Source organism: Lepisosteus oculatus, chromosome 5, assembly GCF_040954835.1.
Source record: "Lepisosteus oculatus isolate fLepOcu1 chromosome 5, fLepOcu1.hap2, whole genome shotgun sequence".
In the NCBI taxonomy this organism is placed as follows: domain Eukaryota; kingdom Metazoa; phylum Chordata; class Actinopteri; order Semionotiformes; family Lepisosteidae; genus Lepisosteus; species Lepisosteus oculatus.
The window spans coordinates 8,944,999-8,964,925 of record NC_090700.1 but is presented as its reverse complement, the minus strand read 5'-3'; the positions used below and the strand labels follow the sequence as shown (position 1 = coordinate 8,964,925).

The window sequence follows — 19,927 nt, the reverse complement described above, 5'->3', positions numbered from 1 at the left end:
TACCTATAACTTGAGGCAAATGCTCATTATCAAATTCACGGTTCCAACTAAGTTTGCTTTTCCCCATTACAGAAAAGGGTACAATTTGTACTGAATATAATTTTACATACTGTATAGTTAAATTGTGCAGTTTAACCACAATTTTGAAAAACAATTACCAATAAACAGCTATTTTCTAGACAACCTTAAAATGATTTTGTTTGGAAATACAATTCTTTGCAATACAATTGTGTAAAACTCCCAATAAGATTATGAAATGACAAGGAAAAAAATAAACATAATTTTTAATTATTTTAGATTATATCTGACAGTAATTTAGAAACAGTGATGTATAAAAGGAACTCTAAGTGTACTTTTATTGATTCATATCAATTATTTGCTGATTTACCCCCTCAAATTTTTATTTTTGTTATTTAAATATTTGTCACCCATTCCTTGGTAAATTGCTGAAACATAATGACCATTTACTAAATGCAATGTAGAAATATATAGAATGTCCATTTGACAACAGCAATCCTATAAAAGCACTGTCTTTACTTTTTTTACCCACATTTCGAAGCATGGTTTTCAGTAGAGTATAATGAAGAAGGCAGAGTCATGAACAGATATTAAGATATTTGTTCCGAAAAACACCGAAAAGTACCCGAAAGTACCCGAAAAACAAAGTAACCGTTCCTTTCTTTGTCCGCCACATCGAACCTTGAGGTCTGGGTGATGTCCGATTGGTCTTGACCATGTGCCCGGGATGACCTTCATCCAGTAATGCACCAGTAAAACTGAAACTGAGCTACAAGTCAGGTTGGGCCAGCAGTATTGACGTGCTGCACTGTGCACATGATCTGAATCTTGCTGAGCAGGGAACAGAGCAACAGAAGTATTTTTCATTGTTAGCACCGCCATGCTTAACTGGGCATGTTTCCAGCTCACATTGCAGCTGACTGTGAACAAGGCATTAAGCTCCGCTTTCACGAACATAAAATTGATGTATTCATTACTGCTTAAGTTCAGCCAGGGTACCACTGCACGCATATGCATCTTTCTGTATTTAATTTCCTTGTTTTTCTTTTTTTCTGTCTTTGTGTTACCTGAATTAAGGATTAGACACTGTTTCTGGTCCCATTCCATAGTTACTCAATTGTTTAATTCATAGAAATCAAACAATCTACAGTCATTGCCAAAAAGATTTACTGTATACAGTATATCCCAATTTACTAGTATTCTTATACATCTGTTTTCTTAAATGAAACTAATTGATTTTTTTATTTTTTTCTTCAGTTTGTTCTTTGCTATTTTTTTTAAAAAAAGAAGGCCTAGTTATCTAATTTAAAAGTAAATGATGATCATTAAATTGCTGATCTTCACTTATGGGATCTTCACTGTCTTTAAATCAATCAGTTCTGCCCTCTTGATCACAGCTCTGTCTCAGGACGATTGCAGAAGGATGCTAAAGAAATTCTTTGTTTCTCAATAGAGTCCTTTGTCATGTCATTGTAAAATCTATCCCACAAGAAATAAGAATAAATTGAAGTCCCTAATATGTACTAAAAGGACATGAAATATAATGAACAATGATGATTTAATTACTTAAAATCTTAAAACTTTGACACCATTATCATTTGTCAAGATGAAATTGAGAAAATGAGTTCACGATTTACTTGAGCTTGTTCAGTCAGCAGAGTTTGTGTCTTCTTTTCTTTCAGATCAATGCTGGAATCAAGGAATGGGACTTATTATCTTCTGCAATAGAGATGGTGTAATCAATGAGGATACACTAAGGTAATCAATGATTATAAAATATCTGAATATCAGAATGTACCAGTCTCAAATCCCGCATAGACAAAGCATTTAAGTGATACTGCAGATTTTATTCACTGTATTCTTTTGGTCAGACAAGACATAATGGGAACTTTTTTCTCTAAAAGTGCTGTGTTATATCTAATGAAACCCAACACTCTGCACCATCTTTACTGTAAAGCTTGGTGGTGGCATCATTACGCCATAGTTCTGTTTCACCTCAGCAGTGACTGAGAAGCATATCAAGACTAATAGGAATATAAATAGAGCACAGTACTAGTAATTGTTAGAGGAACACCTGCTTCGGATTTAAAACTGGGACAGAAATTCAGGTTTAAGTAGGTGAATGACTCAAAGCACAAGGCCAAAGCTACAATGGAGTGGTCTAAGAATAAGTAATAATGTATGTCCTTGAGTGCCCCAGTGAAAGACTTGACAACATGAATCTCATTGAGAATCTATGGAAAGACTTGAAAATTGCTGTCCATAAGCTAACTTGAGAGAGGTCACGCAAATCTGCCAAGAACAATGGGCAAAAATTGCACCAGTGTGATAAGTGGTTAGGGACTCGATCTGAAAGTCTTGCAGCTGTAGTTGCTGCCAAAGGTGCTTCCACCAAAATACCTTGTTCAGTATTTAGACACTCATTTATGAATACTCGTGTAAAAAAATGTTTATTTTTTCTCTTAAATATTTGCAGCCATTCACTATAAGTTATTTTATATGGCTTTAGTTTGAGTATCCAGATTTTGAATTCAATATGTTTACAAAAATGCATACACACAGTTTTGAAATGTCATGAAATGGGACACCAAAGGAGGGGTCTAAATGCTTTTGCAAGGCACTGTATATACAGTATTTAGCACATTTTATTACAGTGTATTTAAAAAAGAAAAACAGGAATCAAATAAATTAAAATAGAGCTTGCTAACAGACTGTATGGACTCTTGCATCTTCTTCCAGGCTGAGTAGTGTAAGGGTCAGACAGTGCTGCTTTGAAAAACCCTAGAACTCAAACTACAAATGCTCAGACTGATTTTTTTAAGGCTTACTGTGCTGTGAAATATTTATTTTCTTTGCGAGCAGCAGAACATGTTGGGCTTTGTGAATCAATTGAAACTCAAGCTGATTGACAGGAAAGGTTGTACACAACTCTGGCTGAGCAGGTTTCTTACAAAGGTTCTTGTTTTTCCGCGAATTAGGTCAGTTGTACTACTTTTTGGCTTTTATGATCTCATACACATTACATAAATGGTCCAAGAACGTTACATCACCGTTATGCTGTTCGATTATCAAATATTCTTCTTATATTGTGTATGAATTCTTCTACAGTGCAGTTACAATCATAATATGAAAGATTTTCTAGCAATGTACTGTGTATTAATATTAATTTCCTACTATACAGTATACCCTACACATGTAGTATTCTGGAAAGCCTAGCAGTATGGAACACAAACATGCATAAGGGTCTGTGAATTTTAGGATCATTAGAATTTATTTGAGATCTGCCATAAAATAGAAAAGTATAGTCTATAATTTCATAGTGCTGCTATGTATTCTACAGTGAGGATGGGGATCTTTCTAAAATCCAAACGGGTTCAAATTGTATCTAGTAATCTATACTTACACATTTCTCACAGATTTTTGTTTAATTCAGAAGAATTGTTTAACTGTGTCTGTATTAGTCTTTCTAGGAGCAAAACCACTACTATTTTCAGTCTGATGGTAGAATATGGAATGCTACTATTTAAAAAGTCAGAGGTATTTGTGAACAAATACTGTGTGTCTGCTGCTTATGCAGTTCTCAAAGAGAAGATGAAATAAACAATTTATTACATCAAGACAGGAACTATATTTTTTCATCAACTCAAAACAAATACATTACATTACTATTAACAGTCAGCTTAAAACAGTCTATGCCCAGTTATTTGTTAGCAAACGGGAAGATGGTGTACCTGCTAATAAATGTTTCATGCTTTTAATGGGTTGTTAGGTGAATACAAGTCAACATAAAATGGTGCACATGTTTTTTTACAAGCTGGGGATGTGTATATAGAACATTACAATTAGTATACATAATTTAACTGATATTGGACTCTTAACAATACAAGCAAACACATTCTTGATTGCTTGGATTCATTAAAAAGCATTTAAAAAACCACAGCTGAATCTTTCCTGACGTGATTAATTCAAATAAACAGAGAAAATTGCACATATCCCAGACATGGGGGCTTGCAAGTGACTCAAGCAGTAAAGACATTCACTTTAACACTGATCGAGTTGTCGCAGGTTCGAGACTGGATCATGTCTCTAGTCAGCTGTGAGTGGGATTCTTCAAGCGGGGATGCATGATTTACTGAGCGTCGCCAAAGGCAGGGTGGGTTTGTGGGCCAGAGCTGTCTCAGCTCTCAACAACACAGTGACATCTGAGACTTCCCAGATGCTCCGCGGCATGCAGTGCTGTCAGTGAGATTCTCTCCTCTCTTCTTACTGGCATTAAGCTTTCTGTATAGGTTTATAACATACTATACAGGAGGTGTTAAAACATCAGTCATAGGTGGGTGGCTATGTGCTGAGAAGTGAAAAAAAAAACATGTAAATGATAATTTAACCCTGATCATTTAAATCACATGTGTATAACAAAAATCATTGGTGAGAACGGATATTTAAAAAAAAAACTTTGATGAAATTAATAGTGGCCAGTGCAGGCCACTTCAGCTAAACTCATCTAGTCCAGTGTTATGTTGTCCATTCTACGTTTATCCTACTGTTTTACAAGAAGTCTTCTTGGCCATCATGTCCTTGGTCCTTGCTGCCATTTTTCTTTCTTCTGCCTTCTACCAGGGATGCCTCAGGTTTGCTATCTGGGTTGTTGACAAACTACACATGCATTATCTCTATTGTTTGGGTTCCCCTGTAAGCTGTTTCTCTTCTCTATAATATTCACCCTAAATCTTTTGTTTTGCACCTATTTAGGAGGTTCTCTGGATCCTGTTTTTTTTTATTACGGTGAAAGAAACAACAGAAACAATTACTGCTTTTAGTGGTCTAGTTTGGGCCAATGGCTTACAGATCAAGGCATGGAACAGGAAATGGGTAGGCCACAGGAAATCTGCTGGCACTGTGCCTTCAGCAGCAACCTACAGTACTAATACCGCCACTGCTTCACGCTTACAATGATGTCACATGCTTCTTTTTGTGCTGTAATCCATTGGTTTCAGTGTGTCTTTTCCGAGCGTGCAACCTACAATAGTTGTTTAAGATATCTGCAGATTTTGTATAATTTTGCCCAGGTTTCACTTTCATCCAGTATGTTAATACAGAGCATACACATTGCTTAAGCAGGGCTGTTACTCTTTTCTGTTAGGACTTTCAGCAGCCCAGAGTGCAGAAGCAAACATAAAGCACTTTTCTCCATTTCTTTTTACATTTCTGAAATCCTCTTTTAGAAACAGTCACATTTCCTCACAAATATTCTCACGTCATTGTTTATTAAATCTGAAAGTAAGGTAAGCACTTCTCCTGTGATGCTCATTCTGTTGCTCCTGTATTTTAAGTGTTACACTATAAACATAGAAACAGAATATATCTATAACCAGCTAACAGGTATGGCAGTCCCATTATGCCTGGGGTAAATCTTAAGCCTGAGTGGCAGTTTGTCTAATCAATAATGTAATTTTCAATCATTGGATGAAGGGAAATTGTCCCTCATTCATGAGATAACAGCAGACATATTGACATGGGACAGTGATCTATGATTTTCCAATGTGACAGACTCGAGTATTAAATTCACAAATCACATCTTTGCAGGCCAAACTAATTCCACTCCTTTTCACATCCAGCTGAGACCTATCAAAAGTTCTTCTCTCCATCCACCTTAACCTCCCCACCCCACTCCCCCAATATCCAGCCCCCACCCAGAACCTTATTTTACGATAGAGAGAAAAAGAAATGAATTATGCATTGAGAGAGATTGATCGCATTGATTTTCAGATGGTTACACTTTTCTTTATCACTCAAGTTGTCAACTAACGATGTAGGGTTGTCAGAGCAAACTAAATGTTAGTCTTCAAAGTTTTTTTCTTCACTGAGTTAATAAAAATGATACCAATTATATAGTTTTTTGACGTTAGTATATTGTGCACAATTCAATGTTTGAAAGAAATCCCTGATAAATAGCATTAGTTTATAATCTATATTCTGTGGATACAAAGTGCATATCTGAAAAATGACTTCCTAAACTGAACTTCTTATCTCAATTATGTATTTAATTTGCAAAAGAAACCTAACAAATGATTCTATAAATGTATTAAATCTTTTTTATTTCAAATAGGCAGAGCCACCATTCCACCATTAAAATGGACACCGAAGGATAAAGGATATCACATTTGACTCCAGTGCAATAAATTCATTCTGTAAAAATGGAGCCAATTTATCCTAAAGATTACTTTTCTTCAATGATTTGGTTTATCCCAAATAAATATGTTCTTTGCAACTTCCAGCATTTCATGCAAAACATTCCCTTGGAAGTAGAGCTTTTCTTAGAATGTCAGTGTCATTTAACTGATGGAAAAGGTGTGAATCGATCAGCAAAATAAATGTATTCAAGGTGTATCCACAGAGGAATTCCTAAAATGCACAGAATATTTATTGCTTTGAGTGAACACATGAGAGTGAGATTCATCGTGTCCTTTTGTGTCTCATATCGTGAGAGACAATAATTTGTGAGTTCATCTTGTGACTCAAAAGGAACCATTTTGCCAAGGTGCAAACAGGAACTCAGCCTTTCAAATCCATGGCACACATTCCCTTTTCCACTCCGATAAAAAAATGTATTCAACCAATAAAAGATGAATTTTCCCTGAAGCTGTCCCACCTTGGAATCTCATTAGCTTTCCAAAGGCAAGCTAAGTTGACTGAGAATAGTCTGACCTTAGATGTTGCAGAAACTATAACCTCTGAATACTTATACTACATCAATAATAATGTTTACATCAAGCAGGATACTGACATATACAGCATACATACAGTATTAGGTCTTACAGTGAACACCTCTCAGATGTATTGAATTTTAAGAGCATGCTGTCTTAAAATACACCATAAACCTGAATAGATACCCAGTAAGATACCGTAGATACAGTACATGTGTTTAAGTTATGCTGTGCTAATGAGCCCTAACAAGGACGAACCACAGTCTGTAGCTGCTAACTTTGACATTATATATGCAAAAGGCAGAATTAGAACTCTCTTTAAGTGGTTCCACCTCCCTCAACATCGTGAAACTGTAAGAACTAATTAACATTCATTCCCACAATTCATACACATTAGGTGAATACACAAGAAAAACTGCCACTTACACAGACAATTGAAAGTAAAAAAATATAGTTGTTCTAAATGCATGAATTAATTTAGGTAGCCTGTAATTTAAATCAATCATCCAGCTTCAGGAAGAGTAGTTAAAGCACTAATTAAAGAAATAAACAAATAACAGAATTTGTTTAAGTTTCAAGTCATTTAAAAAACTAAAATAACCTTGTCTGTAATATACATGGGCCATTTTGTGTTTCTTTCCTCTTGGTTTCAACCAAGATAATAAAGTAATAATTTTTATTTCCACTCAAGAAACATTTCACATAGCATAAACGTGCTCTGCTAAAGATCACTAAGTGATCTTGCTGCTATAGCTACAGTATCACACCCTACATGTGTAAACCTGTATATTCAACATTAACACCAGTTGATTTCCCATGTGCTGTTTCACTGGAGTCCAAATAATTAATATGAAAATATTTGCAAGTCGCTTACTGTGTTATAGGTCCTTGTGAGACATAATGCTTAAAGTGGTAGGGGCATTAAAATATTTTCATTATGTGCAACCTTTAACTATGCAAAGTCATCTGCATGCAGCAGTTTCATCATTAATAAGTGAGCAGAGAGTTCTTGCCTTGGGTTGGTAAGTGCAATTGCCTTTTGTTAGTACAAAAGGCTGACCAAAAAATGAAAATATGAACTGTTCATCTTCTAAAAAAAAATTCCTCCACAGAGAAACGTACAGTTAATTACACAATTACTCTAATCTCATGACTATCTGCTTTCTTTATAATTTGCATTAGAAACATCCCGATACTGTTTTTGCATACACTCAGAACTACATAAGCTTTTTACTGATTTAGAAAAGTGTATCCTGGGAATACTCCTGTTTTTTTAGTGCTGCAGAAATGCAGTTAGAGCTTTCCTCTGTCAATAAGCTGAGGTGGGGGTTAAAGATTTGAATATGCATTGTATATTGAAGTTAGTACAGTAATGAACTTTTATGCTATATCATTTTTAATTGTTTAATTAGCAGACTGTACTACAAAAAATATATTATGGCAAAGTTAGATATTTTGACCCAATGTCTTTAAGAATATAAGATGATTTAATAAGTTAATGACACCACAGTGTTATGGAAATGGTATGCTGCACAGCTCCAGGGTCCCAATATGCTTTCTTTCTGGATCTGCTCTTGTGTGGAGTGCCCTGGTTTCCTTCTACCTTTCAAAAACCTCCTATGTTTGCCAGGTTGGCATTTATTTCTGTGACCTAGTGCTTGTTTAGGAGCACTTTGTGTTTTAAAGACATCCTGTATGGGGTTTTGTCCTGCCTTATGCCACAGCTGTAAGATTGTCTGATTGACTCTGTGTTGCTGTGATGCTCAGCAAAATAACCAGCTTTCAGGCAATGGATAGATAAATAAAACGCATACAAACAATAGGAGGATAATTGGCCCATGCAGATTATCGATTGTTAAAAGATAATTAATAATTGCCACCTCTTGATGCATCCCAAAGTATCACCATTTTGCTATTTGATATTCTTAGGATTCCTGTTGCCAGTGTTGATGGTGAGCCAGTACATAACCCCCTTCCCTCTGTAATTTTTCATTTTAAACCACTCCCCAAGTATGGTGACAAGGGACACTGTACTGGAGGATTTGCTATACTTAGGATGAAGAAACATCTTTGACATTAATGATCGCATTGAATGTGAGTCCAGAAAGCAAAGCACTCTGTAAAGATGAATGCGAACACAGGAAGAAACTCCACACACAGGACACTATAGTCCAGGACCCAGACATTGTGAGTGAGCATCACTAATTACAGTGCTGTGGTGCTGTCTGCAAAAAGATAAGACATCAGTTTTATGTATTGTAGCACCAAACCTAAACTTGCAAAAACTATTTGCTTCCATAGTGCCTTGTCTCTGAGACGATGACTCATGGACAGTTATATCCATTTCCTGATAATACATATGATAAGTGGTAGTTTACATGGACATAAACCAGAAGATATACAGTATTTAAAAAGGAATAATGCATGACATAGTGTGGTTCATGCTGCAGTAATGATATGCTCAGGTATTTGGGGCCACAGGCGATGGACATTCAACATTTTTAGAAATATTGTTATCCCAGCTCCATGCACATCCTGGAGCGCAGTATAAATGGCTTGTTCTGGTAAAAGAAAGAAACAGAATCATTTCCTTTGAGCTTTTACAATGCTATTGCCATATAACATAGTGTCTGTCTTCCTTCTTGGTTTTGGAGATGGAGTGTGACTCTTTAGATGCCACATGCTATGCCTAGCGATAAAGGTTTAGACTTATCAGAACATCATCTGTGGTGTTATGACAGCATAACATCTTGGATCCATTAATATTCTGATCAATCAGAAACCAGAAATTTCCACTTGCAATTAATTCTGTTGATGAAGCTCGAGTGGGAAGCTGTTGCAATGTGTGTTGGTTGCGAGGGATTAAGCACAGGTTAATTCCACACTGAAAGTTAAGGAGAAGTAACACAATATTTCAGCTCTTGAGCCATTTTCAGGTGTGACAACTAGCTCCCACCCGAAGAATACTCAACAGCCGAAATTTTACTTTTTAGTGTGAAATTAACCAAATTAAACAAATTACTTGTTTATAATTCTGCAAATCATCTTTACTGTTTCACTCAGCAGGATAGGTAAAGTGTACTGTGATAATGTCTGAGAGAGAAGTGGGGTAAAAAAAGCACTTTGGCTTTAAACCACGTTTGTCAGCTGATATTTGTTTACTGAACCGCACTTTCAAAATGAAAAATGACCGGAAAATAAATTTTTGCTTCCTCAATATTAATAATGTAGACTTCTTCCCATACAATATGAATCTGGGGAAGTCAGGTAAAAAATATCACAGAATGTTTTCAGGGCAAGCCCTTTTTACGAAGTGTTTTAATTTTAAGGTAATTGAAAGCTTATGCAAAAGGGCAGAACAGCAATTCGGTTTCAATTAAGACATACTGAGGAATATTAATTTGATATAATTTTGTGTACAAATACTTTCCAGCCGTTATATCTTAAATATTTATTTATTTAAATATTTAATGCTATAGGATGGGAATAGTCTTTTTTATAAAATAGTGTTTCTAGATACACAGGATTAATTAATATTTTTTTTAAGGGAAGGAAGTGTGCTGCTTTCCTCTCTTTTTGCACCCAGATGTATATAACCAGATATATATTTACATTGTATATATTTTAAAAAGTCCAGCAGGTTTTTGTTTTCAATAACAACAGTGGAGATCAGTTCAACATGTCAGTTAGCTATTAATTCCTTGCTCTTTTGGGCATCAGTAAGTGTTTTAAAAACCTTTGATAAGTAGATATTACAAGATACAACACTTATTAACCATTAGTGCTTGGCATAGCAAGACATCTCATGTACTTGAAGCAGTGACTTTCTGGGAAAAATATAAACAATTCCATTTTATTAAAAAACAAAAGGAGATAAGGGCCATCCTGGGAAGAATTGTGCTCTGCTATTTAATTATGAAACAATTTAGCAAAGCAATGAATCCTTTTTTGAAACTTTTCATATCAGGATATGGCATTTGATTTTGCGTTTTTTTTTTAATAAAAAAAAACTTCTCTCTGTATGAAAATGGCAGACTTAATAGCTGGAAGTAAATAATATCCAGTATTACATAGTCAAAGATTTAAGACCTGGAAACATTTCACAGCTTGTCAAATCCATTTATTAAACATCTGACCTCACTTGTCATTAACTTTCATCATGGTATCAGTTCTTTCCTGCTTTTATTTCTATCACGCAGTGCATTTTTCCACCAGATGGTGCTGTATGTTATCCGAAAAGGTCTTCAATACACTTTTGTTTTCCATTTTGTATTGAACAATTTTGTTGAGCTGTCTATAAAGCAATGGGAAACATGTCTTCTCTTTAGGATGATGATTATTATTATCATAATTATCATCATCAATAATGCAACAGTCAGAATAAAGGAAATTTCAGTAAAATAATATGTTGATTTTCATTGCAAAACTATAGTATGTACAGTAGCACTATGGTCTTACCCAAACCTGCAGTGATAATTGTTGTTTTCCATGTAAGATTCTACAAATTTGCAAAATATATAATGGCATTTATTTTTTATCAAGCAGACAATCTCTCAAAAGAATCCAGCAAGCAATTAATGAAAAGCAAAATCATATATACTATTCTATTATTCACATATTGAAGGAGATTTAGACTGTACTGATACAGTACAATGAAGTATTGGGTAATCTCTTAGCTGGGTGACTGTTAATTAAAACAAACAATACCATATAAATTGAGTTAATCAGTAAACTGATTATTAAAAACTGAAAGTCTATGGTAGAATAGAGGTTATTTTGTGATTTTCTTTGGCTTCTAAATCTAAAATTGACAAATATTAAAGACAAAATACATCTATTACATTTAGTAAAAGCAATAAGGCATTTGTCTTTTCATAAATGCCCTTAATATTGCCAGTAGATGCTGCAGGAAAAGTATTTGTAACTTGGAGGTAGGAAACCCATTTCATCAATTCAATTTATGTTCCAGCAGCTAGTCAGAACACATAAAGATGACAATTTGGGGCAGATCATTGCTGGAATGGCTTTTACAGCGAGTTAAACTTGTGAAAATATAGATAGGTGTTATATGAGAGTATATGAGAAGAGGCCCACTGATACTGAGTTTCCTTTCTGCCAGTCAGCAGATGCTGCAGTGAGCACCTTATTTCGAAGCTGACAATGGCTGTAACAGGCTCTTCATGTTTATAAAATGCAAAAGCATCTCAGAAAATTCTTCTGAGGTGTTTTTTTTTTTACATAAAACATTACTTATTTCATACCTATAAATTGCATCTATTTTTTTAGTAGATGTTTTTCTTAAGCAGATATATTTTTAAGATTATGAAGGTTGCTATCATGTCACAGTCACAACTGGTTGTTTTCCACTCTTTGCAAGCATTAGAATGCCTGTTTGCAATGTTTCAGAATCAGAGTCAAATAGGTCTGTTATCCTTTTATTTTGGCATTCATTTTCTCAGAAGAAATTCAATAACATCCATGCTATCATTATACCTACCACTTATAGCATACATTAGAGAATAACTGCAAAGCATCTGTGGGCTTTGGGGATCTATTTTGCAATGCTGTTGTTGCTTTCAATATAGCTGGTAACTGTCTCTCCAGCCAGTAGTTTTCACAGGTATGCTTTATGCAGTAATGACATTGAAAATAAGGTGTCTTGAAAGGCCAAACAAGCTTTAACTATTTTTGTGGTATACCACAAAGGTTATAGAAGACTAAAATTGTTGTTTCTTTTATACAGTATATAATATAATATAAAACAGATTATTTTGTGGTTCTAATGGATGGTCTTTGTGGTTAATTTTACAAACAGAAGATAGTATCTGTTAATTGTTTTGTTTTTGACATGCATTTTAGTATTTATTTTAGGAAAAACAAGAGTGATTGATATTCTGAAGTCACGATAATGTACTTCGGCACAGTGTTTCTTAGCTCCCGTCCTGCTAACACTCCTGATTGCTCATTCATCCAGCACTTCATTATTTATTTAGTTTTCACTGCTTTGCATCGGAACAATCATCTTCTGGGACCATCACTCAACATTTTTTCTCCAAATTACTTTGAGAATTTGATACAAATCAGGACTACGTTTGGAGTACACAGATAATGTCTATAGATTGTTTCATAAGTGGAATTCTTGTACATTAAATGAGTTTCATAGCACATTAATGTGAGGCCACACATTATTAGGTAGTGGAAGTCATCAAACAATAAGTACTAACTGATGTGTAGCTGGTAAATTTAATCTGGCGTCTTACAGTGGTAGAAGGAGCATACTGAACTTTGTTTTGGAGAGCATTAAGCTACTCAGTTGTCATGTACAGTATGTGAAAAATGCTTGTATAACAGATGTGAGTTGCATGTCATTAAACAAGAGAGAAACCCAATTAATTAATTATTTTCATTGCTGTCCAAACCATATCAATAAGATGATATTGTATGGACTACTGGGCAAATATCCTCGCAGTTAAATCAAATCTCACCCAAGGCCTGTGCTTTATACAGTATTTTATCTCAGCTATTATACATGAAAACGTATTAAGGCACACTGTTCAAAGTAGAGTAGCTTGGGCTGTGATGAATATTTAATGTAGGAAAATGCAAAGCATCCTGTCTTTCAAAATCCCTGAATGGGTTTATATTTGCACCTGTCTGTAGATGTTATTATATTTTAGGAAACAGAAGACAGGTTATGGAAGACCTTCTGATATAAAATGACAGCTTTTCCCTTTTTTTGCAGACAACCTAAAGCTAAGATTTATTTTATAAAATATTATTTATTTATGTTAAAGATAATAAGAAAACACAGATCTCTGTGCTCTAACTTTTATTCACAGGATTTTATACTTGAAAACAAAGTGTTGTTTTTAACTTTCCTACTGTACAGTACATTACAGTTTTCTTGATGAATGTGAGTAGAGTAGGGTGCATTTGAGGGTTAGCTGCAGAGATGCATATACAGTATAAGGGTTCTGTCCTCAATTGTATTGCACTTGTGTAGTTTTTCATATACAAAGAGTACATTTATAATGTTGGGAATAAATTTGGTGTGATGCACACTTGATTCCTGAAGTTATGGGTTAGGAATCACTACATTTAAATCCATGAAGTATCTTTATAGTTGCCCTGTGAGTCTGTATGGTTTTGATAACGTTCTTTCAGAACATCAGAATGTTTAAAAACTCTTTGGAGATTAAATTGCTGCATATGCGACATACTGTAGGTGCACAAAGGTCCACTTCCTTTGGTTTTAATCAAACCTTGAACTGCCTAACCTTTACCTTTGATTTTAAGGAAGAGTTACTACTCTACTAATGCTAATGTAGTTTCAAAAATGCAACAAATGTAGGAACTTCCATCAAAACACTGCAATGCTCTGCTAGAAATATTACACTGTATTTCATGATTATTGACTTATGGATTTTTACTGCACTTCAATGTGTAAGGCTTTGAAAAGAGAAAGAAGGTAACATCGGAACATGCTTCTACTGCTGTTGAGAATGTCGGCATTTAACTGTTTCAGGTGTTCATCACAATCAAGTGTTATTGCCTGATGCCACTGCAAATCTTCAAAAGTATTTCAATCAAAAAAGGACCTATTCAAAAACTTTATACAGTCAATCTGATCAGCTAATTATGTAGGGGACCATCCTTTAGAAGCAGTAATCTCAATTTAATTTAATCAAGCTAACTTTACCTTTTTTACAACAAAATCAAATGAACTAAGCTCTAAATTTCCTCATTTATTCTCTTGTCCTGACACATCATCCTGCACACTGACCTCCAAGAACTACTGTATAAAGACTCTGTGTCTTTATAAATGTTCTGCACATGTGTTTTTAGACCTATTGATTTTTTTTTCATGCCATGATTCCAAGATGAATACAGCATATTATCTGTCAATTAGATTCAGAGGCATTATTGTATTGCACAGACCGGCTGGCTGTTGGACAGTGACAGGGGTCACTGTTGTATTGCAAGTCAAAGATACTGAAAGCAGAGCTCTACCAAATTGTGGCATAACTGGGAACACTTTGAAATCGGAAGCAAGTGACACTGGCCAAATATCTGCAGCTGACATTTAACTAAAATACTTCTACTAGACAGAACATTTTACCAAACAAGTCTCTTAAAAATCTATGTATGTAATGTATATTTCACATTATTCCATGGTACAGTAAATGTATTTCTGTATCTCCATATTTCACAGCCAAATGTACTGTAATTCACCTTAAAATATGAATTGAATGAGAATTCCTTTCATCTGCTGAAGAACAAGCCAAGAGATCATTTAGATATTTACCAACAGCAAAACATATCTAATAGTTGCAAAGGAACAAGTAAAGGTTTATTCCATGCTGAAAAGAAAAGAAAGGAAACACAACGTTTCGGCAGTGGAGCCTTTTTAGCATGGAATAAACCTTTACTTGTTCCTTTGCAGCCTGCACATACTGACGCAGCTACCCACCTGAACTATATTTAATAGTTTAGCATTTTCAATTTTTGATTCATTGTGACCTTCATTAGGGCACTCAAATACCACTTGAAGCAAGCAAAGTCATCACAGCTACTGTCATATCCTTTCTATTGCTTTCCTTGAGCACCTGATCCTGGGGCATAGAGGGATTCTAAGACATTTGCTTCAGTTTCTAGAAGTGTTTTGAAGCTACTTTCTTTTATAATTCTAAGAAGTAGGACATTGAGATATTCATGCTTGATCATACACAAACCCTTTGTTATATTTATTGAATGATTGATGTAAAAATATTAAAATGTGCCTAAAGCTGCACATAATTTAAGATTTGCTTAATTAGGATCATATATTTATCCTATAAAGAAATGAACGCTTTGTGTTTTAGTTGCGAGTTCTTTGAAAGAAAGAAAGAAACAAACAAACAGTAAAGGGATTGTGTCAAGAATCAGTCCTAAAAATGTCACCATATCATTTTTAAAAAGTTTACTTCTGTTAAGTTGTTTGGTCTTTTAAGCTTCTTTAGTTTTAAGAAAGGAGATTGCAATTAGCTAATCATGTTTTTTCAGGAAACTAAATCCTCAAAATCTTCATTAAGTCTTAAATCCAAAACGACCAAGTGATGTCCAAGAATTATTTTCTATTATATAATTCCATGGAAAGAGCTTTCCTTGTTACTGCCAAATTTGGCAGTTACAAAAGCTAAGAAAAAATGAGGGCTAAATGAAGTATTTTTAAAAAGGTAATTATGCTGGATATATGATACATCTTCATCAGTCTTTATTTTAGAAGCTTTTGGTTGCAAATTAATTTAATACAGTATTTCAATTTCTGTAAGTGCTTACTGTATGTTAGCTGCATTTTTATCATGTTATACAAGCTGTGATTTGCGTTAAATAGAAGGGTTTTGCTATTCATTTGAGGAATCTCAACAGCTAGTTTGTCTCATTCAATTCCAAAGAGTTTATTTTCAAATCCAATAGTCTGATGATTTAACAGACCATGCTGTAAAAAGAGTGGCTTACTTGAAAGGCCAAAGATATTTACCCAGCCACTGTGCAAATAAAATCCCTCAGTACATGTTGTTTACCCAATTCATGTATAAATAAGAGATCAATCATTCTTATTTCTACAATCTGGCTAAATACATTTTAAATAGTATCTAATATTCCCAGTTTCTTGGCAGTTGAAATATAATTTGTCTCTGTTTTCTCTATGCCTATCAGTTGATAGTTTGAAGTTGTTTTGGAAAACATAGACAGCAACTGGCAGTCATAGAATAAGTATTATGCACCATATGGCCTAAAAAGTAAAATGTTTCCTTGGTGAAAGTGACTTTATTTCAGAAACAGGAACCAAAGGCACAATTGCACAAAGAGAAAATGTATTTAACACTACAAACAAGAGATTTTTTTTTACTCAAAGGTTGAGGTAGTCTAGAACAAGTTATGCAACTATGTTGAGAAGCTGATAACTTTCTTAAAGAAATGGCTGAAAAAGACCTCTGAATCCGTCAGCTACTATCAACCAAGCAAGTTAGAATGCACACGTGCCCTCCTTGTGTTTCTAATCTTTAGTTTCTAATTAAATGTTTCTAATTTTCTTATGTATTATGCAATTCGAGTGCGTGTTTTTGTTCAGTCCTACAGTACATCCACTTTTCTCTATATCTCTATATTTCTGTTATATTAGTAATGCTCAAACCACAGGTCTACTCATCTCCAACATAAAACAGATCATTGTATTACGCAAAAAGGCTGGTAAAATGGAATATGTTAGCACTTCCATTGGTTAGAGGGAGGGCAAGCTGAGCATTCAGTTTCCTCACTTATATTTAACCCAAACAGTGATAAATGAAGGACTATATTGAATGTGTGAATTAAATAAATCAAAGTAAAAGAAACCCCTGCACTAAAAGTAATTTACCACAATTCAAATATCCATACTTTTGCCCTGTAAAAAAGGAGCAGAACCACTTTTGTCTTTATTTTCTAATAAAGTAATGATCTACAGTCGGTTTCAGGTTCTTCAGGACAACAGTACACAAAAACTAGTACTGCACAAGGCACTTCAAATATTCATCACACTGTATCTTTGCCCCACACTGCAGTGAAAAATGTTAAAAGCACAGTACAGCAAGGCTTTTGTTCTTAAAGTGATAATAAATCAGTCTACCTATATAAAAAGACCTTGAAGGGGGGCAAAATATGTAATTTGAACTACACAAGTGGAATATTTATCATTTTCTTTTTGCTACATGTGCACTTACCACCTTGGAGGAAAATACTGTGCAGACTGAGACCTTTATCATAACATGTATTTCCACCACAAAGCTTTGTCATCCAAGCCCAGGATTAGAGGTTAAAGATTGTATTAACTACCATGATATAAATGTTTGTTTATTTATATGGCAATTCAAATGTTCAGATGCCATTACAGTAAATATGCCTAGGTTGTCTTACCACATAATAAGAAAAACACCTGGAAAAAAATATTTCATTGACATACAGTAACTGTAGAAAGCTCCAAAGCTATTAAAATGCTTTTTTACTGTTTTAAATGTTTGCATTTACTGTTTAAACAGAAATAAAATTGGGTTCCAAAAATGTTATTTTTTTTATTCTTTACTTAATTAATTTGTTCACAATTTGAATGACATCTGAAGAATTCAAGTGCACTCAAAAACAAACATTGAGCCTTGACATTTCACGTTTTGTTCTTGTTGGTATGTAAATGAGCCAATGTGAATTGTCAAGAACCAAAGTGCAAAATGTTCAGCTATGTTGTGTATAACCATGGTCATTGGGGATTACTATGAAAATCATAAGCATGAAAGGCATGAGCCCTTTTAATTAAGCAAATGAAAAACTAGGCATTAATACAATTCTGAGGGGCTCTCCGGAAGCAGTCAAAGGCTTTTCTCCAAGAACTGAAACAACATGGAGGCTGATATGGTGAATCAAATCTCATTTGTGAGCTGTGTTCAGTGCAGGCAAGTGGTTACACTAAAATTGTCTCAAACGAAGCCAGCACCTTACAGGAACACACTCATACATAGGACAAATTAGAGACACAAGCAACCTAGACAATATACGATTAGACTGTGGAAGGAAACCACAGCACCTGTCTAAAAATGGTAGCATGTCATGCCTGAAGGGTTTTACATTGCTGTTTGTAGCTGTGACTGCCCTTTTTGATGGCACTGTATCTGTGACAAGTGCATTCCAAGATAGGAGTGTGAGATGAGAAGTACATGACTTCAGAAGAGCAGGGTAGAGCTGACAAACAATGCTTCAGGTAGACAAGTGCTGATTATCACATACTGTACAGGTACAGTAGCATGAATTTCCATCTATCCCATTTTCAATAATCACTTAGTTCAATACACAGTCACAGTGAACCAGAGCATGACCCCACAGACACAAAGTACAAGGTAGAATACACTGTGAATGAGTCCTTTACAGAGAACACACATGCATGCGTGGGACAGTTTAGAGACACAGTCAATCTAGACAATAAAACCACACAGCCACTGGAAGAATGTTTGAACACCTCACAGGAAATAAACTTGGGTGAAATTTGTTTTTGTAAAAAAGTTCTTCTTGTTGTGTCTTTGCTTAAGACCATAAAGAAAAATATGTCTGTTTTCCTGGGACTTGTGTTTCCAAGCAGGATTACACACAGCGAAACATTTTTTTTGCTCAACTATAAATATTGACAGTTTAATTTAATTGAATGGGTGACATCCTACCTTCCTGGAGAGCTTTAAATGTGAAATGTGACAAAACCCAAAATATCCTTGCTTTGCATTTTTTAACGATATACCCCACAGCTGAGTCAAAGGAGTATTAAAAAATGATATTGTGCTGAGTTCACATATATGCAAACGCCTCTGGATATCTTGTTACAATAAACTTTATAGGCCCAGTCCCAGAGGTGCCACAACATAACACTACAATAAACTTCCATAAAAATGTAAGGTATCAATTTTCTCCCAAAAACAAACAATTAATGTAGGCATATAAATTAAACTTGATTTTTCATTACTGAAATGGTGATTTTGGACAAGCTTAACCTATTAACAATATTATATATGTAATTTCTATCATGACACTTGTTAGAAAGAAAGACAAAATGCATCATTGGTAAAAAAAATATATTTTGTCCAGAAAGGGAGTGATGTTCAAAGAAACTGAACATACTTTTATTACAAAAAATGTTTGTAATTAAAAATGACATTCCAAACAAGCATTTTACTCAATGATATTTAAATGTTAACGTTTTTCATATACAGTATACAGTACGTATAATGGTTACTTTGGAAGCATCAGTTATAACTTACATATATTGATAAATTAATGTGATTACCTTTGAAGAATCATACTTTCATATACAGTATATACAACATAAATTTAAATCTGTGATCCATATAGTCTATATTGATAAAATAACATTATTTGATTATGTACAAAAGCCACTGGACTATGCCAAAATGTCTCCGTTAGGTTTTCATACAGCATAAAACACAGCGATGAAGGAATTTGATTTGAGAGTGAAAACTCTCACACAGCCTGCCGAGTCAGGGAGCCAAAGGGCATTGGATTAGTGAAATTATTGAAGGACTTGTCAGAAATGACATTTTCAGTCTTGTTAACAATGTATGAGGACCACAGCACAGTACTACAGAACAGTTCTCTTTTCTTTGGTTGAAAAAAGCTAAATACATATT

The 19,927-nt window shown here is 34.5% G+C and overlaps 1 protein-coding gene across 1 annotated transcript in view; it reads left to right on the top strand.

Moving 5' to 3' along the window:
- The window catches only part of tenm4 (teneurin transmembrane protein 4), a 427,071-nt gene that overhangs the window by 111,245 nt on the left and 295,899 nt on the right, over positions 1 to 19,927 (top strand). The window contains exon 3 of the mRNA XM_069190054.1: positions 1,701 to 1,776. The gene's annotated coding sequence lies outside the window, so the exon portion shown is untranslated. The remainder of the gene's footprint in view (positions 1 to 1,700; positions 1,777 to 19,927) is intronic.